We start from the raw sequence: 27155 nt of genomic DNA, 5'->3' as shown, positions 1-27155 counted from the left end.
GATGCTGCTAGTGTTTCTTTACATACCTATATTAATAGAGTTTTAACGAACTCCTACCACACAGAAATTCCAGACATAGGCATAGCTTTCTCCAGGCCCTGATAAAGAATCTGAGATAAGTAAAAAGGACTTGTCACTCTTTGCCTGGAAAAGTACTTAAGTATGCTATCCAATCCTATAACACCCTTCCTCCAGAGGAGTTCTGTATGGGCAAAAGACTCCCACAGAGTTCCAGGGAACTGGTGCAATTGGGACTGTCTGGAACTGGATGGAATGACATGTGAATCCAAGTGCTCTCCCACCACAGGCTCTGAAGAACTGATGCATAGAGATGACAATATTTTTAAAACCTGAAGAAACTTTAAATAATCCAATTTAAACAAAACATGTAGTTGCAAGTGTCACTAAACATTCCTGACCATTTCTGTTCACTGTGGTTGCCTGCAGGCATGGTGATGGTGTTGCATTACAATGTGCTGCATTACAATGTGCTGCCTGGATTGCATGGGCACTGAGTATCGGAAACCAAAGCTTTATAATCTTCGTCAACACTCACAAGTTGCAGGGATACTGAGAAGTCACTTCCTCTTCCTCACAATATTTCAGAAAGGAGACTGGACACTTAAGTGTGTGTTTAACCTGAGGCCTTTCAAGCCATGTCTTTGTTTTACCATATAGCATATCACTAGCTGCATGGGATGGACAAGATTAATTTAATTTCACTAGGTAGAATAGCTACCAATCCAACCTTGTTACAGCACTTTGTCATGCTCTTTTGTCCCCACTTCTCTGTGTGGGTGTCAGATTCTACTGCAATCTCTTTCCTACCCACTGCTGCCCTTGACCTGTCTAGAATACATCTCAAAAATCTAAATGAAGAGGTGAATTGCCAGGCTTGCTTGCTTGCTCTCCCTATCTCTGTACAACAGCCACAGAGATTCCTCCCCCAAAATAGTGTCAGTTAAGCTTTTGCTTAGTGACAGTGTCAGTTAGTGTCAGTTAATAGCTTTGGCTAGCTGGCAAGTATAAAACTGAGCAGAAATGTGACCTGTCTGTCTTTCTGCATTCAGGAAAGGGAGCAATTGGAGGGAATGACTACAGCACTAGTAACAGGTTTCCTGGCCAGATTTTTCTCTTATCTTCCTTCTTATATATGTTTGGCCTCCTTTATCCTATGTTGGTAGAGTTGAATGTTGAGGGGACTGCATGCTGAGTTGGTCAAACCTCACTCATCGCTGTCGCGATTCCAGAACTCATTACATGCCTTCTAGGAGACTATATAGACTATGATGATTCGAGCTGGTCAGAACGTTTTTGACAATATTTCACAGGGATGTATTGGTTTCAACAAAGTTTGGTCAGGAAGGCTTTTTGTGGTCCAGAACTCTGGTCAGAGACTGAAAACCTGAGCTGCTTGATCCAAGAACAGACATTTTGACATCATTCATTTATTTCATCCACTTCAGGAAAATGTCCAAAAGGTGTTTTCCTTCCAGTGCAGAATAAAACAAATGTCAAAACCTCAAAAATTGCCATGAAACAAAAGCTTCAACAATGAATCTGACATACTGCTGTGCCACCAGTCCCGTGGCAAGTTAAATACTCCTTTAACTACAAAATGGCTTTGAAAAAAGTATCTCAATTTTCCAGTGGATTGAATTTGTGGAGCTTGGACTCAAAACGCTTTTGCCTATGTCTCTAGACTTAGAAAGAGGACCTCAGAGCTATTCCGATTGACAGCTATTGGAAATGCTCTGTTAGTTTAAATGGCTAGAGATCCTGATCATGAATGAATGATCTCTGTATTAATGCTAATACACATCACCATGGGCTGCAAAGCAACCCACTAAATATTTTCATAGGGACAGCTGATGTGGTGTTAAGGGACTTAATTGCACCAGCAGTGATTTTTTTTTGTGGGGGTGGGGGCAGGGAGGAGCGAAAGTAAATTCTAGATGTATATTTCCTCTCACAGCTTCATTAACATAATTGCAACCAGGAATCATTTAACACTGATTAATTTTGTGTTCTGCCTCAACCAAACCACCAGATACAAAAGCCCTGAATTTGGGGGAAGGTTTGATCCTGAGCTGGATCCAAATTTTTTGGCCCAGTTCCATCTCTAAGCTTGGTTGAGAACCATACCTGTTGAAGTGAACAGAGTTCTTTCTTTGCCTATTGCCCAGGCATCAGGTGTTCGGTGGTATTGTGACCAGGGTAGGCCAGGCTGCAGAAGCTGCTCTGGAGGTGCTGCTGGTGGTGGTGATCTTTCAGAAGATTGGATCTGGTGTCCCCCATGAAGCTCTTAGATCTGTCTGAGGCTTCCTTCAATTTATGAGGCACTAAAACAGCATTAATTCTATTGCCAAGCTAGTCTCTCAGGATATATGTATATATATAATATATTTTTTTGTGGTAGCAGGAAGTAATTTGCCAGTATTTGAGAGTCACTTTGGTTATATAAGCTACTGGGTTTCTTGTTACTTGAAGGTACAAGTAGGCAATGGCTGCAGTGTGAGATAATGAAAAGGAAATATTGTTTTGTTTACACTTTTTTTCAATGGATGTCTGCATGCTGCAGAATCCGCTGCAGCTTTGTGTTCCAATCCAGTTGCAGAGTGGGACAGGAAATTTCTCTCTCTCTCATTGACTTTCTTTATATTTGTCCATTCTTTGACTTATTTCAGGTTAAGGAAAACATTTAGTCCACTGGGGGAGGGGAAATGTATCAGTGAAACCTACATGGAGGAAAAGTCCTTTGCTTATGCAGATCTATGGGGCATTGGGTCTTTGTTTGTTTTTCAAAGGTAGGAATATGTTTCAGGTAAATAATACTTTAGCTTGTGCAAGTGAGATTCAGACAGTAACCTGAATGTGTTGTCTTGCTTGGACATTTAAAATAAAAACTAATGCCTAATTTGTTCTTTCTCTCTGGGTGGAAAGGAGGGGAAAAACTCAGCCAATCCTTGTGGAGTGTGTGTGTGACAGGGAGGTGCCAGTTCAGTGGACTTATTCCTACTGTGCCCCTGGAACTTACAGCTGACCATCCTGTGTAGTGGGGTTGTGCACTCTGGAAAGGGGCAGCGCTAAAGAGCAAGGTGATTGGTGAGGGAAGACAAAAAGGCGACCACCTCCTTGAAATTCCCCAACTAAATTAATATTTCACTTCATCAGTACTAACATAGGTGCTCTCCCACTCTTGAGGAGGACTGTTGGGTTTCTCCCGCCTCAAAACATGATGATGGAGGATGAGAGGGAAATGCATGCTGATACAAACTGCTCTGGGAGGAACAAGAGCGGGGAAGTCTTGGATATTGGGTTTCATTTCATAGTATGTGCTTCACTTCATAAGCATGTATATTCCCCAAGCACAAAAAGGGCAAATTGTTCAAAATGGAATCTTGTAATTTTGTAAGTAAAATACTACAAAACTGATCAAATACATCAGACCAATAACTAATTAGGCTGACCACTTTTGTATCTGTCCTTTAAATGGTGATACAAAACACTGATAGAAAACGGGAATGAAAGATCCCTATGCAGGTCTGTCCTTTGGGGGACAGATTTCTGAACAGGACTTCTTAAAATATAGACATTTTAGTCAAATTTGGGGAGATTAAGGGCTATGTTGTGGCTATAGGTGCTGCAGAGGGGGTTGAGAAATAGAGGATCTTCATTTTCATTTTTAATTTTGTTTAATATTTCCCAGGACTTTATCAGTGTTTATTACAAAAATTAAAACAATGAAAGTTGGTCCAAAAATTAACTTTGCAGTTTTATGGGTAAATATCGCTCTTTTCTCCTGTTTTGTTTTGTTTTGTTTAAACTTTCAGAAAAACCCTTATGTTCTGAAATGTAGTCAGACACAGTCTTTGTTGTTCGACTTTGCTTCTGGAAACTCTATCTTGGTGATTACAGGCCAGTAAGCCTAACTTCAGCACCAGGCAAATTGGTTGAAACTATAGTAAAGAACAGAATTATCAGTCATACAAATGAACACACTATGTTGGAGAAGAATCAACATGGCTTTTGTAAAGGAAAAATCTATGCCTCACCAATCTGTTAGAATGCTTTGAGGGTGTCAACAAGCATGTGGACAAGGATGATCCAGTGAATATAGTGTACTTGGACTTCCGAAAATCCTTTGACGAAGTCCCACACCAGGTGACGTAACTGCCATCTCTCCTTCCAGAGCAAGCAATTGAGTCTGGGGTGTTCCAACACTTCAAAAAATTTGGGTGATGATTAGTGTAAAAACCCAGTCAATGGCTTTTGTAAAACCCAGGGGTTGTGTGTGTAAAAACATAAAATGAAGGCACTTAGGTATATTAGAATCCTGGAATGAAACTGACAGTTTTCTTCCACTTGGTGTCAGCATAATGTTCTTTATCTGTCCTAAGCTATTAATTGCATGTTAGCTTCAGATGGATCTTAAAATGTCAGTTGTGGTTCTGAATACCTGACTGAAATGATGCTGACTATATTTGCTCCTCATTTCAAGTACTTTATATACTACAAATAACCCATTTTTTTTTCCACCTCACCGCCAATGATACCAGAGTCTTACTGAATGGTGATTAGAGCTGTGCAAATAACTGACTTCATTTCTCTAGCAATTCTGAAAAAGTGAGAATTTCAGTTCAACCCGAACTGAAACCAGTTTTTTTTTTTTTTTTGGAAAATCGGAATATTTAGTTTCATTTTGGATCAAACAGAGTGTTTGTTTCTCTTGACATTAAATGTTTCATGTTTGGAAATTTTTAATAAATGTAAAGGAAACGAAAGGGCTGGACTCTCCACCATCAAAAGTGGCAGTACTCTCTTCTATAGCTCAGTGTTATGGCATTCACCTGGGATGTGGGAGACCCAGGGTCAAATCCCCACTCTGAATCAGGGATTTGAACCCAGGTCCCCGCTCACTAACAACCGGGCTATAGGGTATTCTGGTGTGGTCTTTCTCGATCTCTCCTACTGTGCAGAAATAAGCATTGGGCCAGAGAGAGTGACTATAGACCAGCTGTAGGGATACTCATCTTGGAGGGTAAACATCTGGGTTCCTGAACAGGGATTTGAACCTTTGTCACCTGTATCCCAGACAAGTTCCATAACCACTGGGCTATTGAGTATAAGGTGGTGGTACTACTACGGTTTCCTTGAATGCTGCCTAAATCCCTCTGTGAATCTAGTCTGAATGATTGTAACAGGTGAGAAATATCACAATAGTTCATTTTGATACTACCCTTTTTTTTCCCCCCTTGAAACAATTCACCATAACTTGACACACACCACATTTTTCAGAGTGTGTACGTGTGTGACAAATTTCATCCAGTTCTCTGGCGGTGATGCATTATCTTTCCAACAGTTACAAAATTAGAGTTCTGCCACTTTATACCAGGGTCATTACCCCTTGATTTTATGTACTTTCTGTGATGCCACCTGGAACTGGGGTACCACTGAACCCTCTGACCCACCAGACTGGGCTCCCTCTCACACTGTGCTGCTGTGACAAGTTGCAAAGCCCTCCGAGCTTGCATTTTCCCCAGCATTCACAATAGTGAGTTTTAATAGATACACCAGGAATCCTCACGTCTGAAGATTGAATTCATGGCCCATCCTGTTCCTTGCTGTCTATACAATTACTAGTCCTGTCCTAGATGTTTCTTTGCCCTCAGTCCAGATCACATTCAGAAGAAAATCCCAATGCAGTGACCTCTATTTCAGTTGCTCATCTGTCTCTCATGTTACTGAAACTTAACTCTTCTTCTCATTTGAAATTTCATTTGAATCCTGCTCTTCGCTATATGCCTGATGGTGGTCCTGAAAGAGTCCAGACGATCTGAGTCTAGCGGATGAGCTCCTCAAATCACTTGGATTTTGAGACAGCTCTTCAGCATGTGACTTTTAACGGGTTCAATAAAGAAATATATACAGATAGATTTAAAAAGGATTGGTAAACTTCTGCCAGTTCATTATGATTTCTTTATAGCCTATTGCCTGCAGTACAAACCTTTCTTTGCGTGTAGATTGTCTGTTCTGTCTGACTGCTTAAAACAGATAAATATTCCAGATTAACTGAGAGTGAGAGGAATCCCTTACTTTTTCTGACAGTGGCATGGTTACTGTAACTAATGACTGGCATTTTGTGTACATGCATGCCGCTGGACAGCTGCCATGCCCTACCTCCTCCAATGATCCTGTGAAATAGTTGCAACTAAAGGGTTTTTGTTAATACAGTTTCACAATTTTTCTCCTGCCACAAGCACAAAGGTCCCTTTTCACAAGTTAATGGCTATGAAATTTGCAAAGTTTTGTCAGTCACCACATCAGTGGCAATGACCATTGTACTCCTGCGTGAAGTAAGGCAGTGGAGATTCTTACGACCATATTAGTGTTCTGAGGCTCAGCTTGGCAGCTGAAGCAGTGTCTGTTTTGATTTGTTCTCCACTTCAAGGCAAAATGGACCGTGTGCGCTCCCAAAACTTAAACTACTCTGAGTTTGAATTTCTGTCAAATAGCTCATGACAGCTCTGGAAATGTAAACAATAACTACCAAAATTCAGCGATCAGGTATTAATATGCTGCAAATACAAACAGTCCTAGACAACACATGAGGAATGGTGAAAGGCTAGGGTAAAGAAAGAGGAGGAACTTCTTTGTTTCTCCCAGGAACACGAGTAGCCCTACAGCTGCTGATTCCTGGGTTGTGAAGTGCAGCTTTAGTGTTGCTGATTCATTGAAATATTCTGCTTTCTTTTCTTGTATAGTAAGGTCTTTCTTCACTCTTTCCTAGACTTATTTTTCCCAAACATACATGCCTATGAAAATGACCTTTTAGAGGTGTTGGATAAAACAACACAAACTTCCAGACGCCCTTTAATAGAATTTAGGAAGGAAATGTGCTTCCCACTGAACAAAACAAACTCATTAGGCCATGATAACTTAAATACACACAAAAGATGGAAACATCTGACATTAAGGTTCTGCCAACAGCTTTAATTCTGACCTTTAATTTCAGATGGCCATCCATGTAATGAGTATTCTAAGTAGTACAAACACTTCAGAAACTTTTCATCTAGGTGATTAGAAATGAAAATGTATCACATTTGCTATATGCTGGCTACTGTCTCTCTCTCATCAGTAATGAAGCCTCAACCTGTTTAAGAATTACCAGAGAAATATGAAGGTGAATGAGTTAGAAACAGTGCGGTTGCCAGGGAATGATCTAGACTAAGCAAGTTCTAATACACCTACTGGAACACTAAACTGGGTACAGAGACAACATCTACCCCTATGTTAGAGATAAGAGAACCACGGCAGGAACATGGGTGGGCTTGACCCCTTAACTGATACCCAGATACTTGCCTTTGTATTTGTAAAGCACCTTCCATCTTGGCATGAGAGTGCTTTACAGAAACTAATGAAATGTGCCTTAAAACACCCATGTGAAGTAGTTATTATACCCTCTCTGCAAGAAAAGATTTGAGGCATAGAGGAGATGGTGTGAAATGACAAAGGTCAGACACAATGAGCCATAAACTGAACCCAGATCTTCTCAGTTCTTGCTTTAGTCACATATGGTTGTTCCCCTGCTAAGAATTGAGATGCTGATCTGTGGACCACAGTGGGCCTGGGTCTTTGATCAGTATGTGGTCAGGTAGTGGCTTGTAGGTTGTCATGAAAAGTGAGAGGCGCAACATTAGACTATAGGATCTCTAGAGCATATTGGAAGAGTAGATGGATTAGAGTAGAAGGGGCTGGAAGGTCAGACAGGGTCATAGTTAAGTGTGTTTGTGTAGAATGTAAACTCCATAGTTCCTGACTGCCAAATATTTTAGGATTTTTGCTCACCAAAACATTCTGATACAGTTTTCTGTTTACAGTGTCAGAAATACATCTACTTTAAGGGACAGGAATATTTTGATACACCATTATGCCTAAAGGACTGTTGGTGTTAATCCTATAGATTTACCACGGATGGCAAAACACAGAAAAATGTCGATTTAGGACTCTCTATTTCTATCCTGTGTCTCAGCAATTGGATTTCTTAACTTTTTAATTCTATTTTAATGTTTTTGTCTGGGAATTAAATGAACAACTTTGAGATTCATAATCCTTTTCATCAGTCAGTGCAGGGGAGCCATTTAACAATAATAAACAGTGAGCTGAACTTACATCAATAAGTATTGCTCCTGTATCTCAAAACCACAGGGCTTTTTATATAAGAAAGCCCTAACTTTTGCATATTTCACTGTGTGTCTGGCAAGAAATCCATCAAATGAATCCCTGAGAAGTGACAGATGAACAGAGTATTTTCTTTTTTAAATGCCTGACTTGCTTCTTTATTTGTGTTACAAGTCTGGCTTTCAACAGCCTTTATGTTCAAAAGATGAACTCTGTTCATCTGTCACTTCTCAGGGATTCATTTGCTGGATTTCTTGCCAGACACACAGTGAAATATGCAAAAGTTAGGGCTTTCTTATATAAAAAGCCCTGTGGTTTTGAGTTACAGGAGCAATACTTATTGATGTAAGTTCAGCTCACTGTTTATTATTGTTAAATGGCTCCCCTGCACTGACTGATGAAAAGGATTATGAATCTCAAAGTTGTTCATTTAATTCCCAGACAAAAACATTAAAATAGAATTAAAAAGTTAAGAAATCCAATTGCTGAGACACAGGATAGAAATAGAGAGTCCTAAATCGACATTTTTCTGTGTTTTGCCATCCGTGGTAAATCTATAGGATTAACACCACAGTCCTTTAGGCATAATGGTGTATCGAAATATTCCTGTCCCTTAAAGTAGGTGTATTTCTGACACTGTAAACAGAAAACTGTATCAGAATGTTTTGGTGAGCAAAAATCCTAAAATATTTGGCAGTCAGGAACTATGGAGTTTATATTCTACACAAACACACTTAACTATGACCCTTTATGTTCAATATAAGCAAATACATTCCCAGCTATTTACCCTCACATTTATATTCCATAATGGTTTAGATGCTTTACTAAGATGCCTGCAAGACAAATTTGTATTTAAAATAATATTAACAGTTTGTAGAACTGCTACAATGCAGTATCTAATTGCCCTCTTTAACCATTAGACATGGCACACTAGTACATGTATGAAGTTTTAAGTGAATTAAGAAAGTTGTGCTGTTGACAATTGAATAAACTGCTATGCACTAGATAATCAGTGAACTGTGTTTACCTTTCCCTTCACGTGCCCTTAGTAATTTTGGATATTACAGACAAAATAGGGTTTTTTTTCCTCCTCTCAGTAGATCTAGAATGAGGATACTTCTAGCAACTTCTCAATTACCAAGAGACTTGTCAGCTAAAACAATCTGTCTTTCGGTCTGCCTAAAATTTACTCTTAGCAACAGAAAGCTGCATTCCCCCCTGAGCTTCTAATCAGCTGGAGTTATGAAGCGATGAATGTCTCATGTTTTCGGACCACAGACAGCATAAATGGATTGAGACTTAACTCCAATTCCATGTAATTATCATTCCTTATGAAGCCTGGTATGTTTTGCTAGGAACATGAAAATACAGTGCAGCTGAAATGAACCACACTCAGATAAACCTTCAGTAATATGCAGTGTCTAAAGCGAATCATTAGGGTTCTCCTATGTTCATAATGACCTACGAGGAAAAATTAAGAGGGATTTTTTTTTTAATGTCACAACAAAGGTTGCTTTTGCTCTAATTTTATTTTAACACTTTGCTCTGACTTAAAGACTGAATTTTTAAAAAACTTATTGCTGCTTTCTCCTCCAGCAGAAGTTGCTGTCGGCTACATTTGTGTAAAGGAGGAAGGAAAGTAGCAACAGCAGCTGAGACTGGATCAGCATCAAGGATCAAATAAATCTCTTGTATATCATGCATTGCAGCCTCTTCTGTGTATAAGTAGGAGAGGGCATTTTTGTATTAAACTGCTTCTCTTTAGAGGTTCGCCATTGCCAATATTACTAGAAAAGGCAACTTTTCAGACAAAGTAGGATATGGAAGGTCAGGTCAGACTGTGGAAAGGGAGGAAAGAGCTCCACATCTTGGTTTCTTCAGATGAGTGAATTCTAATATAAGCAGCAGGATCCTTTTTGAAAACTAATTACAAGCTGTTTAGGGGGAAAATTCTAAGCTAAATTTGAAGTCTAATCTTAGTCCTGGATTAAAAAAAAGCTTTCCATGGCTGGCATGCCACCATTGTGCTGAAGGCTTTAGGATCAATGGGGTATGTGTTTAAAGCCTCCAGTTGGGTTTTTAATTTTTTTTAAAGTAAATTGAAATGGGGGGAGGGGGAAATCAGTGGGTAAATAGTAGGGATAAAATTGTGCATATTAACTCTGTAACATCAGCCGACATATCAAGTAAATGCAGAGCTGAGGGTTGCAGTATCCTTAATTAACACTGCTGCAGCACATATGTAGTGAGCTGAATACTCAGTCTGGAGACTATTGAAATACCCTTATAGTATTTCCATTTCTTCTCTCTCTCTCGCCCCCCCCCCCCAATTCCTTTCAATTTTGTCACAATTCATTCTTCTCCCTCTTCTCTGAGCCTCTTTGGTAATAAGTAAAAAGTAAACTAGAGTTTTAGGAAGGAAAGATTCTCCCCCCCCCCCTCCACCCCAATGGAAAACAATGGGCCAGAACTGCTCCATTGAAATCAGTGGCTCCACATTGTTTTGCACCAGTTGAAGATTTGACCCATTGCTTTTCACTTTAGTGCTCAAGAAAACTCAGATCCCCTATCTGCTGACCAGATATGGTACAAATTTTGCCACTTTTGAGTTCTGCTTTACATACTCTAACAGCAACTTGGGTGAATTTACAAAAAGCAGCTGCAGAGTGACTCAGATTCAAGAATCTGCAATAGTTCCCGAAATAGCCAGAATATCAGCTTTGAAAGTCAATTGCCTTTTTTTTAAACACAACTTTTGCGGGTGGGTGGAAGAGAAGGTGAGCAGGGAATGGAAGAGTTCTGAGAGAAAACAGGCAGAGTTCAAGCCAGTGACATTCCAGGTAATAGCAATTTATGAGGGCAAGCCTCCGATATTGAAACTAGAATGTCTTTTGCTCCTCTTGTGGTGGTCCTCTCAGATAGCTTGAAATCCAATGGCTGCTGAGGAACTCAGCATCCCAATGGATTGAGCGCTTAGAGCCTGATCATAAGGCCACTGAAGTCAATTTGCTTTAGATCAAATTCTTTACAAATACAGGTGTGAATGCAACATTTTCTTAGAAGGCTGTTTGCACCAATAATTGCAAAGTGTTTTAAAACACCAACATAATTCCCCAGCTTCTCTCCATGTACCCAAGTCTGACAACTACTCTTAAACAACTGAAATTGATAGTAGGAATGACCAATTCACTCAAAGTTCTCCAGAAAGGGCAGATGTAGGAGAAGGGGAAGATCCAGTTGCACCTCCTTCCATTATTCATTAAAATCAGTTCACCAGTTTTATTCTTTATTCATAAATTAACTTTGAGATTCAAAGAAGCAAATTGAGCTATTGGACACTGTCATTCTAGTGACCGCTATCACAAAACTTACCATGATGTTTTATGAAAGGCAAATCTTGTTCTAAACTGGCAATGCCATTAATATCCAAGGTGTAATACAGCAGCGGGAGGACTTTGAAACATAGAGGTGATAGACCACTGGGTTATTAAGCTTGGGCCTATACGGATGGATTGGATGCAGAGTGTAAGGATACTCTTCCTACATCTACCCTAGCTCCTGTTTCTGTTGTCGCTGGGCCTGCACCATCTGTTCCTGGCCTTGCTGCGTGGTCCTTTTAAATTTTAGCATCTGGATATTTTGAAGGGATTTGGGGGAGGGTCTTAATTCTCCTTCTTCCTTTTATTCACTTTTAATTTCTACATTTATATCTGTAACATTTTCTCTCCTACCACACAATCACCCACACAATTAAAAAAGGTTTCAGAGTAGCAGCCGTGTTAGTCTGTATCCACAAAGAGAAAAGGAGTACTTGTGGCACCTTAGAGACTAACAAATATATTTGAGCATAAGTTTTTGTGAGCTACAGCTCACTTCATCGGATGCATCACTTCTCTTCCCCCCCGGCCCCGATTGGCTCATATGATTTCTTTCCTTCCCAGGTTTGGGATTGAGGGCTAGATTCATAAGGACTTGATAGGCCTAATTTATGGTCTCTCTTGCTAAAGATTTACATCAGTGTAACTTTTCTAAATCAATGGAGTTATGCTGATGTGAATAGAGAATTGGACTCATGGTCCTTGTGACAATGAGTTGACAATCTAAGAGATGGACAAAGATCAAGCAATAACACTCTAGGAAACATACAGGATCGTGTTAAATTATAACTTAATTTTTTTTAATAAAGGGAAGTTGATGTTAGCTTAGCATTTGTAGGTTTCCTGGAAGAAGTAGGCTTGAATTCCAGGAGATTGAATGAAGAGACAGTTAAAGAGATTTTAGTGTCTGTAGGTAGGAAGGAAAAGTAGAGGGGGAGAAAGAAACTAACTGGAGCAGCGAGGTTGGCCTCCTGCATGAAGCAAAGCGTGAGAGAGCTGGAATGAGAGAAGAAACAAGAGCAGAGACTGAAGTTGTACAGAGCCTTGATGTGAGGACAAGAATCATCCCTTTGATCCCACAGAAAAGATGGAGCTAATATCACAAATGCAGGCTTAGTGAGACGGCACAGCCTTTACACAAAAGCTGTTAGTAGAAACTTTTTAAAGGTGTATTGTGACCATTGATGGCAGCAGGAGTTGCATGCAGAGATGAAGGGTATTAAAAGATGGGCCAGCATGGGAAAACAGATTTTAAAAAAGAACAGTTTCTAAAAAACAGTTTCCATTGCTATTAACTGTCTGTATTCTTTCTATTTGTGCAGAAGTACCTTCAATATAACAGGCTGAAACGGTAATCTGGGGAGTTCTGTTGTAGTAACACAGTCAGTGTTGCTACAACATTTTATCCACCGATTTCTTGTGACACATCACATAATGCTTCACTGAGTTCTAGATAATGTCTTTTGACTTTCTATGTTTCCTCACTCTTTCCCCTGCCAAAAAAAAGCCTCAACCAGATTTGTCTGACAAAACTTACTCTAATAAATGTTTATATCCTACCTTTTGACCTCAAATGATTGACTTACATGTCTTGTAGGGGTGAAAGTAACTTAAAGGACTTACCAGTATGCAGGGTGGCTGGGGTCCTGGGCAAGGTTGTGGGGGGCAGCTCTGGGCCCCCGGAAGGGGTGTGGACTTGGGCAGAAGGGGCGGGATTGGGGCCAGTTTTCCCCAGCCAGCCCTTCAGTGCCACCCGGCCTGCACCACCCGGGGCTCCGGTGGCGATTTAAAGGGCCTGGGGCTCTGGCTGCTTGGAGCCCTGGAGTAGCGGCAGCAGCTGCTGGGAGCGCTGGGGCTCCAGTGGCGATATAAAGGGCCTGGGGCTCAGGCTGCTGTCGGAAGCCCTGGGCCCTTTTAAGTTGCTGGGCCCCGGGGCAGCTGCCCCTTTTGGCTCCCTCCCCGCCCCCATCAGTGGTCCTGCCGGTACAGTTGGCTGTGTACTGGTGGCCACTTTCTTACTGTTATGCTGTACCGGACCAGCTTACTTTCACTTCTGGTGTCTTGCCTAGGCAAGAGGGTCACACTTACAAGGTCATAGTTACCAACTTTGCACCTTACCCCCCTCACTTTGGAAGAACTGGCACTATATTCTTGCCTGAGCTTAAAAATAATTTCTAAATTTCAGTGCGTGGTTCTGATAGCAGCTTACTGAGTTCCCTCATATTCCCTCAGTCTTGGGTTATTCTTCTCTGATGAATGAACATAGATCACTGCAATCAAACATAAATTTAATAGCATGGCTAGAATAAGTGGTTTCCCTCCTAATTTTAATCGATAACTCCTGCCCTCCCCTGTGTACTCAGTAATTATCTCTACTAGAGTGAAATACACTTACAAAGTAAACAACGTGCCTCTTAATTTTTTTTTGTCTCCTCCTCAGGATCCTGTGCCATACTTTAGAGATCTACTTTATTTTTAAACTTTCTCTCAACCCTTATGTTGTGGAAAGATTCTTCTGTGCCTACCCCCCTCCCTGCTGCCAAGTGTTGCGTTCTTTTTTCAAACATCCTCCCCCCAAATGAGGTGATTTTGCTAAAAAATGATTGATTCCTACTAGGAACTAGCATGCCAAGAAACGTTTTGTATGTAACTGATTTCAGAGATTTTTCTGCTGGAATAAACCTCTTAATGAGCTTCATTGTCTTCCTTGGTCCATTAGGTGCAGTCTATTTGCATGTGACTCTGTAAATCTTCCACTAGAGATCTAAATGGAAGAGACAGCATTCTGGAATATCCTATGGATTTGTGATGCTCTTGAAGGACTTTCAGAGTAAGCAGTTGTGTTAGGCTGTATCCGCAAAAAGAACAGGAGTACTTGTGGCACCTTAGAGACTAAGAAATTTATTAGAGCATAAGCTTTCGTGAGCTACAGCTCACTTCATTTGTGTCCATAAATCAATGAATGGGTTATACTTATCCACATACAGCAAGTAGCTTTTTCTTTGTGACAGAAATAAATGGATAATCTTTGATTTTTAGTAATTAATGACTTAATTTATCTTTACTGAACTGTTTTAGAACAATAGAAGAGAACATACAGAATGGGAGAAATGTGATTTCTCAGTCTCACACCTTAAGATCAAGTAAATTGTGTTGCTTCCAGAAGCCACGGGTACCAGAACTTTGTAGGGGCATGTAAAGTGTTCCCACTGGAGCAAAGATAGCTGTAGCAATGCACTCGCTGTAGGGTACCATACCTGAAACTCTCCTGTCTCTAAATGTGGAGTTCAAAATTGGGACCTCATTCTCCCCTGCAGGACACAACTCCCATTGAAATCAGTGGAGTTGCCTCTGTGGCAGAATGGGGCCCCTGATGCCATCTCAGTCCAGCAAAGCAGCAGTGAATAGTTTTCTCCCTCACCTTCCACACTGCGCATGAGGGTTGGAGCTGACTTAGTCTCTTTTGTATTTTCAACAAAAGTTGGACATATTGGGCAGCAATCAAATCCTCCATATGTTCAACACATTGACAGAAAACTATAAATTAACTTAATTTCCACATAGATTTCTTTCTGGTTCTGTTGGTTCGTCTCTGCTCTGTCCCATTTTCTTTTTCTTTCTTCAACTCATTTTCAGTTAAAGATTCTTATCTTTTATTCAACATCCTATTACATTTCTTTCTCAATTCTTCCATGTCTCTCTCCCTTTCATGGTGGTCAGTGTGCTTTCATTTAACTTTCTTCAATTTTATCCTCATCCAGCTATCCAAGCCTTCCTTTAATGACAATAGAGCCATCTTTGTGAGTGCTGTTTTGGGGACAGTGGATTGAAGTTGTGGTTGGTTCTCGGTGCTGGTAGTGGTTTCTGTGTGGTCGTACTTTCCTGCAGGGAGGGTTCCACCATGTGGGATCTCTACAGGTGTGGTTCCTTTGGCTGTACAGGTGAAGAGAAGTCCATACATCCGAGAAATTCTGAAAACTATATGACTTGATGAAGAGCTGTAGAGAGTGCAAGAAATGCGTAAGAATGCAGAGAGTCTGGTGATGCTCTCTAGAGTAAAGCAGGAGGATGCCTAAATAAATGAATGAAAAATCAGCTTAAACAGTAAAAACCTACTTTAGGCCCTGAGTCTTGAATGCCTGTCTTTGGCTGACAAGTGCACAAATTCACTTGATAGCAGAAATAGCCTTGGTTCTTTAAGAAAACAACTGCCATAGAGTAGAAGACAACTGTCTAAATTTTAGAGGGAGTTGCACCTTCAGAGTGTAAGTACTTGAATGAACATTCCTGAAGAAAAAGTTAAATGGCTTAGCTCAATTAGTTGATTAGTTTACATTGTTAAATCTGGTTTGGACAGCACAAAACTGAGGAAGCTTTCCTCAAAAACAGCTGCCAGAAATATTGTAGCTAATTGTGACTAAGAGCTATAGGCAGTGATGAGCTGCCAAAAGCTAAAGAACCGGTTCCTTCACTCGCTCCGGGTCTTCGGCGGCACTTCAGCGGCAGGTCCTTCACTCGCTCCAGGTCTTCGGCGGCACTTCAGCGGCAGGTCCTTCACTCGCTCCGGGTCTTCGGGGGCACTGAAGGATGTGCCGCCGAAGACCTGGAGTGAGTGAAGAACCCGCCGCCGAAGTGCTGCCGAAGACCCGAAGCGCCACCGGGTGAGTAAAAATTTAAAAAGGGATTCTCGGGAGCCTCCCCAGCTGAGAGCTCAGGCGGGCCAGACAGGATGGTCCCGCAGGCCTGATGTGGCCCACGGGCTGGAGTTTGCCCACCCCTTTAACAACCAGTTCTAAACCGGCTTCAAAATTTAACAACTGGTTCGTGCGAACCGGCTCCAGCTCACCACTGGCTATAGGATCACAATCAAGACTCGAAAGTACTAACAGACCTCTGACACATGCAGAGGTCTGTTACTACTCGAGTAAAGAGTATGCCAGTAGGGGATGGCACTGTGAGTTTTACAAGTGTGTACCTTCAATTTGGAGCTGAGAGGGGAGACTCCTCCACCTTGTTTCTATTGTCCAGTTAGAGCTTGCCTCTTTTGTCAGTGTAACTTACATCGCTTAGGGGGATGGCTTTTTCACACCCCTGAGCAGCTTAAGTTATACCAAAGTAAGCACTAGTGTGCACAAGCTCCTTATGCCACTGAACAGGAATTTCTTGCCACTTATCGTTTGTGTAGAAGACAAAGGAGCAGCTAAAAAGGAAAGATTAGATGTTCAGGATGAGGTCCCAGCATTATGTTCCCAGATGCATGTTTAGTGCAGTATCCAAAAGAGGTGCAGGCTAGTGAAAGATTGCAGGAAAAAAAGGAAAGTGTGTGTGTGTGGGGGAAACAAAACCCACCACCACCCACAGATTCACTTCCACAGTATTTCTGTTGTGATTTTTTGTTCACAAGAATTTTCACAGAAAGCAAAAGTTTCAAATGTTCAGACAAATATATTTATGCAAGAATTCATGCGTCAAGTTCTAGCAAGGCCATCTTGATTTTTCTCCTAGTTATGAAAGCTTCAGTTATCTAGTCGGAGCAGAAACACCACTACCACACAGCACAAATAGTGAGAGCAACAAAAAGTTATGAACCACTCAGAGGCTGAATCATGTTAGCACAATAGGCCAGATTTTCAAAGGTATTTAAGCAACTAAAGATGCAGATAGGCACGCTTGAAAAATCCCATGAGGTGCTTAAATACCTTTGAAAATCTGGCCCATAGGATTTGAACAATTTGGAACAAAGAATCTGTGAAACTCAAAGTCTTGTCTTGTATGTCAACTATCCATAAACAGAAAGCTAGCTAAAACCATTGTATCATTTGGTTTTCCCTGCAGGAACAGGGCCTAGTTTTCTCATGAAGCCTAGGACACTATCAGTGTTGCCAACTCTCAAATTAGCATCACAAGTTTCATTATATTTGGAGGTTTTCTTAAAGCCCCAGCTCCTGGATTCATGTGATTAAGTTAGAATCTTATCTTTCATTTAAAAAACCCTAAAAAAGAAATGTCTAGCCCTTGTGGTTTCTGAGGCTTGAAAATGTGTCTTGAGTGTACCCTAAAGTCTCAAACCAGAAGACAAACAAAAATTAGTCAAATTTATTATCATTTAAAAAAATCTCATGATTTTGAGGCCTGACTGTGATTTTTGAATGCTTAGGGTTGCAGATCCTGTTCTCTTTGCAAGAACTAAAGCCTATCTCCTATGGGCTAGGGATTAATAGCATTGGAGCTAAGATTAGCTTTCTCTGTTAGGGCCTGATCTTGTGTCCTTTGAAGTCAGTGCAAACTCGCATTGGACTTGAGTGGTGCAGGATCAGACCCTTAGTTCACTAGTTTAAATTAGAAGACAATGCAATGAAAATCGTTTTCACTTAAATGATTCACTCTTTAATGTCACCAAGAGAACCCCCATGGCCTATACTGGGCAGATAAGGAATTGATGCTCTTTACAGCACAAGCTTACTGTAATTACCAAGGTACTCAGCAGAAATGCACCTCCATACAGAGCCTTAATTCGGAGACTTCAATGAAGCAATGACAGTTTACACCACATGAGGATCTCCCTCAGATCAGTGCCCCTTTAAAAATAAAGTAAAATAAAAACACAACACACAATCTAACCAATTCTTGTGGCTATTCTGATTACATAAATTTTTTTTACATTTGATGTTTTCCAAACAGAGCAACACACCAGCAATGGTGCAATTATTTACGGATGAGTTTAATTGACTGAAAAGGGAGATTTGACACATATGAAAAAGTAATATGGGAAGAAAGCTTACATCATGTTAGACTATTAATTCAACTCATTAGTCTGCAACATGCTCGTATCTGCCAGGCCATGGTTAACAGACAGTTTATGAAACTCGGAATGCAATTAAGTTTCAGAGGAAGCACAGTTGGAGGCTGTGGCAGTTTCTATAGCAACCCAAAGGCTCAGGACTAGGAACAGGAGATTAATTTAAAGACCAGATAAGTACATAAGTACAGCTCTCATCTACCATTTTTTTTACCTCCAAACGTGCAACATTTTATACAATTAAAATCCAAGTAATATAGTAATGCAGTCAGAACATCTTTCTCATGTTCTATTTGTCATTTTCTAGAGTGACAATAACCATTTGCAACATGCTATTTTTAAAATAAAATTTTGACTTAATTCTACAATCAGCTCAATCACCTAAAATTCATTAATTAGTTCAGTCAAAATTCTTCAGAAAAGTTTAGAAGGAAGCTATAAAATATGAAACATGACACATAATAAAAAGGGTTTGCTGATGCCAACGTGTCGTGCTTATGAACAAACCATCTTGACACATTATTCTGGATTATATTTTCAGGTCATGTTTTGAAAGCCTCAGGAAGGGGAAGGGCAAGAGAGAGGAAAATTTATGTAATCACCAGACATTTTTTATGCTCTTTAAATGTCTTGTTTAATTTAAGGAACCTCATCTAATCTTGCTTGTGTCACTTAAAAGCCCTTTTCAAACAACCTGCCATTACGACAACTATTTTTAAACACTTACTGACTCACTATAGAAAAGTACATCAACACAAAACTTTCTTCTTATCATAGAGGTTTGTTTTTAACCAGCTGGAGATAAAGCAATATCATCCCTATGAAATCTTATTAATGCACCAGTAATAAATTTGTCATCTTCCGCTACATCCTCCACTTTGTTCAAATAAACTAGGTTGCATATCACTAGATCTGCATTTAAAAAAAACAAACAAACTACCACACCTCTTCAGCCAATCAGTGAATTTATATTGTTTATAAGTAACTCAGGAGGATATTCTCATGCAGTCCTAATATAAACTCTCCGGGGCTATTCCAAAAACCATTCAAGTCAATTTGAGTCTTTACACCAACTTCAATAGTCTCTGCATCATGCCCTCTACAGGTAACCACCACTTACCTACTTTGTTCTGTCTGAATATTTACAATTTGTGGGTCTTTGAAACTTATACCCAGTAGAGTTGTTTTTGCTCTTCTTTAAAAACAGTAAATGGGAAAGAGAGGTGTATCTCTATGCATGCTATGACAACAATGAAACTGCTACCATGTACTATACTGTTTGCCCCAATGTATCTGTGTCTTGCAAGTGGACTTACTATATTATACACCTGGTCAGCATTTGGCCCATATTTGTGTCTATGTATTAGTCTCCTCTGAAACATGTTTCGAGCACGTGCTTTGATTTGGCTGTCCAATCCAGAATGGGCTTCCTAATAATTGATTTCCTCACAGGTGGGCTAGCATGTAAACAATGTTATGTGAGCCATAATCGCTGTAGCCATTCTAGTATGGACTAGCCGTAAGTTTCAGCATTTGGTTAGGTTTTTGACTCACTCTACGGAATGTCACAGTGAAGAAAATGTCCCAGTTACTATGACTTCCGTTTGTCCATGACTTCCACGCAGGAAGGTGTAGCCATAGGTGGGTTGCTGGCCTAGTGCAGAGGGGAGGCTCTGTAGGGTGACTGTCAAAGAGTGAGCTCCCACTGCAGCAACAGCTCCTGTCCCCCACAGAACTCAGCCTGGCTTCCCACTTCAGGTGGTGTGAGCTGGTGCACAAGGTTGTAGTCCCACACAGGTTTCATGGATTCCAAGGCCAAATATTAGCAAGTAGCACTGCAACCATTTGTACCAGGTCACAAAGCCATGACTCAAATTTGTCCCACTACCGCCCCGCCCCAAGCGCCTGTCATGATGATGGTGTGGCTGGGCCAGACCAGAATGGTGCTATGCTCCTGGGTGCCAGGTAACAGTGCCAGAGCGGGGAGCCATGAGCCAGCCCCGTGGAACACAGGAGCTGCTGCTGCACAGGGTGAATGTGGGTCAGGCTTGTGCTCCGGCCAGCCCCTCCCCTGAGGTGTCACCTCTTCCATGTGCTGGGATGAGGGTCGCAGTGCCAGGCAGAGGATGCTGCTGAAGGTGAGTGGGGCGAGGAGGTGATGGTGGTGGCAGTGTTGAGGGAGAAGGACATGGGGCTGCTAGGATTTTAAAGAGATTTTGTTGAATTTCATTTGTCAGGGCATTTTTTAATCAAAAATCACAGAGCAGGCACAGTAAATTTAGTACAAGTCAAGGGTTTAGTGACTGCTTCATAAGTTTTGATTGAAAAAAAAAATGCCCCGTCAAATCTGCAGCCCTACTCTGAGGGTCAGTGTCTGCCCTATTTCTGTCTGGAGAAACGCACACGAAGTGACAGCGCTTTGTTTGCAGGCTTGGGCTGTATCCATAGGGGCTCCGAATGAAGGCCATACCTACCTGTTTCTGGATGTTGAGAGCTGAACATCTGTTTAAATACAGTTGCCAGAATTCATAGAATCATAGAATATCAGGGTTGGAAGGGACCCCAGAAGGTCATCTAGTCCAACCCCCTGCTCGAAGCAGGACCAATTCCCAGTTAAATCATCCCAGCCAGGGCTTTGTCAAGCCTGACCTTAAAAACCTCTAAGGAAGGAGATTCTACCACCTCCCTAGGTAACGCATTCCAGTGTTTCACCACCCTCTTAGTGAAAAAGTTTTTCCTAATATCCAATCTAAACCTCCCCCACTGCAACTTGAGACCATTACTCCTCGTTCTGTCATCTGCCACCATTGAGAACAGTCTAGAGCCATCCTCTTTGGAACCCCCTTTCAGGTAGTTGAAAGCAGCTATCAAATCCCCCCTCATTCTTCTCTTCTGCAGACTAAACAATCCCAGCTCCCTCAGCCTCTCCTCATAAGTCATGTGTTCCAGACCCCTAATCATTTTTGTTGCCCTTCGCTGGACTCTCTCCAATTTATCCACATCCTTCTTGTAGTGTGGGGCCCAAAACTGGACACAGTACTCCAGATGAGGCCTCACCAATGTCGAATAGAGGGGAACGATCACGTCCCTCGATCTGCTCGCTATGCCCCTACTTATACATCCCAAAATGCCATTGGCCTTCTTGGCAACAAGGGCACACTGCTGACTCATATCCAGCTTCTCGTCCACTGTCACCCCTAGGTCCTTTTCCGCAGAACTGCTGCCTAGCCATTCGGTCCCTAGTCTGTAGCTGTGCATTGGGTTCTTCCGTCCTAAGTGCAGGACCCTGCACTTATCCTTATTGAACCTCATCAGATTTCTTTTGGCCCAATTCTCCAATTTGTCTAGGTCCTTCTGTATCCTATCCCTCCCCTCCAGTGTATCTACCACTCCTCCCAGTTTAGTATCATCCGCAAATTTGCTGAGAGTGCAATCCACACCATCCTCCAGATCATTTATGAAGATATTGAACAAAACCGGCCCCAGGACCGACCCTTGGGGCACTCCACTTGATACCGGCTGCCAACTAGACATTGATCACTACCTGTTGAGCCCGACAATCTAGCCAGCTTTCTACCCACCTTATAGTGCATTCATCCAGCCCATACTTCCTTAACTTGCTGACAAGAATACTGTGGGAGACCGTGTCAAAAGCTTTGCTAAAGTCAAGAAACAATACATCCACTGCTTTCCCTTCATCCACAGAACCAGTAATCTCATCATAAAAGGCGATTAGATTAGTTCTCAATGAAGATTAAAAAAATTGCACTGCAGCTGTACAGCGCACCCCACCCCACTGTTGTTTAGCTGCGCTATAGAATGTGGAGCAGCCCCTGTGCTTAGACTCCCCTGCTCCATCTTCTTGGGTGAATGGGGGTTGTCTTCCTCTAGCTAAGGCTGAGAGGCCTGCTCCAAAGTTGGTATCTCCATGTGGATCCTGGGGAAATCTACATGGCTGCACTGGAATTTTGGTACTAGAGAGATTGCCCCTGGGCAAAGAGTGAGGAGGAAGGAGTGGGACTGCACTGATAAGAGAATACAGCCTGTGCCTATGTTGTCTTTCTGACCCTTAGTCACACTTAATGGGGCAGGTATGGGAACTCCTGGTGAGACACACAGGTACAGCAGTGACTTTATGCCATACACTCACATTCTCTGCCCTAAAGGGCATGGCTAGGGTGCCTCTCTGCTAAGGCTATTCCTGCAGGCTCAAAATGGCTTTTTGGGGTTGTATGTTAGAGCAGTCTCAGAGCTGTTTTAACTTCTACTGGGGTTAAACTGGCCCCAGACTGCCACACAATGCAGGATCCCTAAGAAGCTATGAATTATTTATTTGTATTCCAATAGCACCTAAGAGTCCTAGTCATGTGCTGGGATCCCATTGTGCTAGGTGCTATACCAATACAGAACAAAAAGATGGTCCCTGCTCCAAAAACCATACGATTTAGGTGTAAGACCAGAGACAACAGTTAGATACAGACAAATGAGGGGCAGAGGGGAGAGTACAAGGCAACGCCCCAGGAACCAGAACTTGGCATTTTTCCCAAGATGCAATGGAATTCTGTTTTAGTGGCAGAATTCACCATTTTGTTGCAACAAAGCACCTGGCATGGTTTTCCTTCTCCCTGCCTCACCAACCAGGACCTCTCTTTGGGTGTTTCTTGCTCTTCAGCTTTCGCTACCAGGGGAACTGATTGGATCACCTGCATATACACCATGTCTATTACCAATAAAGGGGCAGAGAACCAGTGATATTTCTTTTCTAAGGCTATCAGTCTGCCCAGAGGAAACCCAATAACTCTTCTTTGTTGTACCCACTCTGATACTTCTTTAAAGAAATTTATGTTCAAACCTAGACTCTTTTTTTGGGAGTTGGAAAGATGATCTATAGAATAGTCAACATTAATATGCTTTTTAGAGGAACCAGACCTAATTTAGTTCTTATTGTCCCATTTTAAATATTTATTCCTACTTCTTTCCAGTGGCCATTAACTGAAGGTTTTGACCCATGCTCTAACTAGGCAAGTAATTTTACACATCCTTAGCAGGGTACAGTGGAAATGAGCATAGACTCTCTCTATTAATATCTATCCTTACACAAACAAAATGTATTTTCAGTTCTTCAGCTAATGAAGCACTGTGGGAACTAGGCAGGGAAGGGCTTGGGAATAACTCTACAAGGAAGAAATCCAAATGTTTGTTGGCAAAAGCTGCATAATGCAATAAGTTTGCTTGGTAAGAGCCAACAATAACAAGGACCTGGACAGCTTAAATAAAAAGAGGCACTGAAATTTTACATGCTGCCTGGATACAGAGAAATCCCAAACATCATTTCAAAGAACGCTTAATTTTTGTTTTATTGCAGTCAAAATACTTGGGGAGAGAGGAGGGGAAGAGGAACTAGAATCCCAAATGGACTGTGGGAAAGCTCTTGTATTTCTCTTAGTTTAGTTCCAAATTTTCGATAAGAAATCTATCCTTTTCTTGCTACATCAGACTGCAGTAATAATAATAATAATTAATAAAGCATGTGTTGGCTCAAAGTCAGCAAGAATCAGTGTCTTAGCATCTATCACTATCAAACTTTAATAAAAGTTGCCCTAGAAGCAGCTGAGTATCGTTATAAATTGAGACTGCAATCAAACTTAATGTGCATCACCATTATAAGGATTTCAAAGGAATACATTCATTAAGGAGCACTAATTACTTTTACAATATATGTTAGAATTTTTTGTGCTCAAGGCAAGAGTTTTACAGGATTAAATGTGCTCGTCTGGATAGAATATGGACATTTAAACTGTTATATAATAGGGGTGTTGCAACTTGTGGACTTCTAGTACATACTAAAAGCAACTGCATACAAACAGTGTTGCCAGGTCCATGAAGGCAATGAACAATTTTTTTTGGAGAAACTACCAAAAGGGAAAAAAAGGCAATATAGTGACTTAGCGCATTCTCCTTTCAAAAAAGGACCTTTTAGTTCTGATCCATAGATCGGTTTCAGAGTAGCAGCCATGTTAGTCTCTATTCGCAAAAAGAAAAGGAGTACTTGTGGCACCTTAGAGACTAACCAATTTATTTGAGCATAAGCATAAGCTTTCGTGAGCTACAGCTCACTTCATCTTTTTTCATGGTCTGTGTGTATATAAATCTCCTCACTGTATTTTCCACTTTATGCATCCGATGAAGTGAGCTGTAGCTCACGAAAGCTTATGCTCAAATAAATTGGTTAGTCTCTAAGGTGCCACAAGACTCCTTGATCCATAGATCAACGCTTTTCACTTACTTGTGACCTCTTATTAATCAGTCCCATCTCAAGCCTTGCAGTATCAGTCCTTATGGAGTCATAAGGTGATCTTGAGTATACTGGTGAAAATCCATGGGGCAGTCGAGCTATGGCAATTTACACCAGCTGAGTATTTGCTCCATGGAGTTACTCTAAATTTATACTGGTACAAGGGAGCTCAGAATCTGGCCCAAGATTTGTAAGTGAATTAGATCTATTAGAATTGTGACTGTCTTGTGTAAGACTAAGAACACTCAAACTATTCCTAAAGACCTTGCCATATATAAAACTGTCATTGGGCTACTTGAATACTATTAGATCCTAATATTTCTGCCTACTTAATGGAAACAAAGATGGGGAAAAAATGAAGACACTTAGTCATTGATGGTGCCAATGGAAAGATACCTATGTGCTTCAGATCAGCTCCCAAAAGAGGAACTGGAGGAAATTTGGGCTTAGGACTTGCAATGCATTATATACGCTGAACACCTTGATGGAGGAGAAACATAACTAGTGCACCTTGTCTTTTGAATGTTAAATTAAAACTAGCATTGATGCCATCTGGCACTGTTGCTTTAACTCAGGAGGTGCCACTTAAATAGGCTTCTTCAATTTTTTTTAATGTTGTCTGGGCCAGAACAAACATTTTAAGCATAACAGGGATGCAGCATGAGTCATGTTTGTACATATGATTGATTCATCTGTCTACATCCAAAGCTGAAACAGGAGTTGGGGGGATGTGAGAAAACCTGGATTTGTGCAGGAAATAGCCCAACTTGATTGTCATGCACATTGTGTAAAGAGTTGTCACTTTGGATGGGCTATCACCAGCAGGAGAGTGAATTTGTGTGTGGGGGGGTGGAGGGTGAGAAAACCTGGATTTGTGCTGGAAATGGCCCACCTGATGATCACTTTAGATAAGCTATTACCAGCAGGACAGTGGGGTGGGAATAGGTATTGTTTCATATTCTCTGTGTATATATAAAGCCTGCTGCAGTTTCCACGATATGCATCTGAGGAAGTGAGCTGTAGCTCACGAAAGCTTATGCTCTAATAAATTGGTTAGTCTCTAAGGTGCCACAAGTACTCCTTTTCTTTTTGTGAAACAGGAGAGTTTGCTTTGGGAATGATTTTTGTTTCTAGACCATAAAACACTTATTTAAGGTTACATTCTAGAACTATGTTCAGCCTTAGAGTACTCTATATTGCTACAAATTAACTAAGGAAGTCCAGGAATTCATGCAGTTTGCCAGTAGACAGTAGAGCTCTTTGCCTGACGATTATCTTCCACTCTCTCTTTCTTTGTATTTTATTAAGTAACAGGCTGAGCTACACATTTCAAACTCTAAGAATATATGTGACCAAGTTACCTTTGCACCAAGTGCTAAGTACAGCCTTGTTTCTCTTGGATTGCTCTTTCCAAGAACCAATTCATAATATGTGCTGATAATATAATAATATAAGTTAATAGGGAGCAAAGAAGTTGCTAGTACATGCATTAGCCTACCCAATTAGACTTGAAATAAGTCTAGATAGCTAGCTGGGCTTTTCTATTCAATACACTTTACAACAGTTAATGCTCGTCAAGGTCAATTTGTTAAGTCCGTCATATGAATGCAACAATTAAATATATCAATCTTCATACCTGGAAGATAAAAGTGAAGAAAATTATATCATATGTGGCATTAGGAAAAATGGTTCATTTTTGGTTGCTGAGTCCAAAAATAAATCAATAATGCTGTCATGAGTTGGTTTTGCTGGGTCCAAACATAATATGTATCATATTTTGTTAACTGGTCACTTTGGAAACATTTTTGTGGTATTGGAACAGTGCATAAAAACCTGAAATACCCACAAAGGTAGAAAAGAAATATGAATACAAATAAAATTAGTTTAGTTAAGAAAATAATCAAATGAAGAAACAGTTATCTTACTATTTCATGGTGATGTGTGCTATGTTGAGTGACATAAAATAACAAATTAATATCCTAAGAAGGAACAACTGTGATAAAGTCCTTTAATTAAAATTATTCAGATAAATTTAATCAGAACACATCTTTAATGTAGCATTACACCTTTTCCTACACAATACCGTGTGGGACTGATTGTCTTTCTTCTCCCCTCCCAAGTGTCTGGCAAAAAATAGTAACAACTAGATCAGTATATGACTCTAATTTTCTCTTATCTGATCTTCAGTAGTGTGTGCTTCAAGGGTGCATATAAATACGGATCAGGTCTTTCACTCTTTTTCCTACTGCATTGAAAGAGGAAGTGCTCTCATTGTCTGATACTGGTGAAATTAGCTAGTTTTTTAAAATCTGTGATGGTTTCTGCAAAATGTGAAATTGGTTTTGTTTGTCTGCCAGGAACAGTGTTCCACTGAGACCCTATTTCCCTTCCATTTTCTTAAGCAAACTGATCAAATAACTTGGTTACTTCAGAAATCTGTTTTGTCCTTTGATTTAACGATATTCACTCATAATTAGTTGAACACCACACCCGGTGCTCCTGA

At 40.8% G+C, this 27155-nt stretch overlaps 1 protein-coding gene and 1 long non-coding RNA gene across 4 annotated transcripts in view; one reads left to right on the top strand and one right to left on the bottom strand.

Moving 5' to 3' along the window:
- Positions 1-27155, top strand: part of FAM13C (family with sequence similarity 13 member C) — a 205485-nt gene that overhangs the window by 20268 nt on the left and 158062 nt on the right. The window lies entirely within an intron of this gene.
- LOC311523692 overlaps positions 14511-27155 on the bottom strand; it is a 73478-nt gene continuing 60833 nt past the window's right edge. For 2 of the 3 annotated variants that reach the window (XR_014712403.1, XR_014712404.1), the window contains 2 exons: positions 18031-18136; positions 14511-15556 (listed from right to left, as the gene is read on the bottom strand). This is a non-coding gene — a long non-coding RNA (uncharacterized lncRNA). Of the gene's footprint in view, positions 15557-18030; positions 18137-26294; positions 26486-27155 lie in introns of those variants that run through there. The other variant, XR_014712405.1, reaches the window with a different exon arrangement.

This window comes from Lepidochelys olivacea (genome assembly GCF_965140295.1).
Source record: "Lepidochelys olivacea isolate rLepOli2 genome assembly, chromosome: 7".
In the NCBI taxonomy this organism is placed as follows: Eukaryota; Metazoa; Chordata; order Testudines; family Cheloniidae; genus Lepidochelys; species Lepidochelys olivacea.
This window is presented reverse-complemented; position numbering and strand designations above follow the sequence as displayed.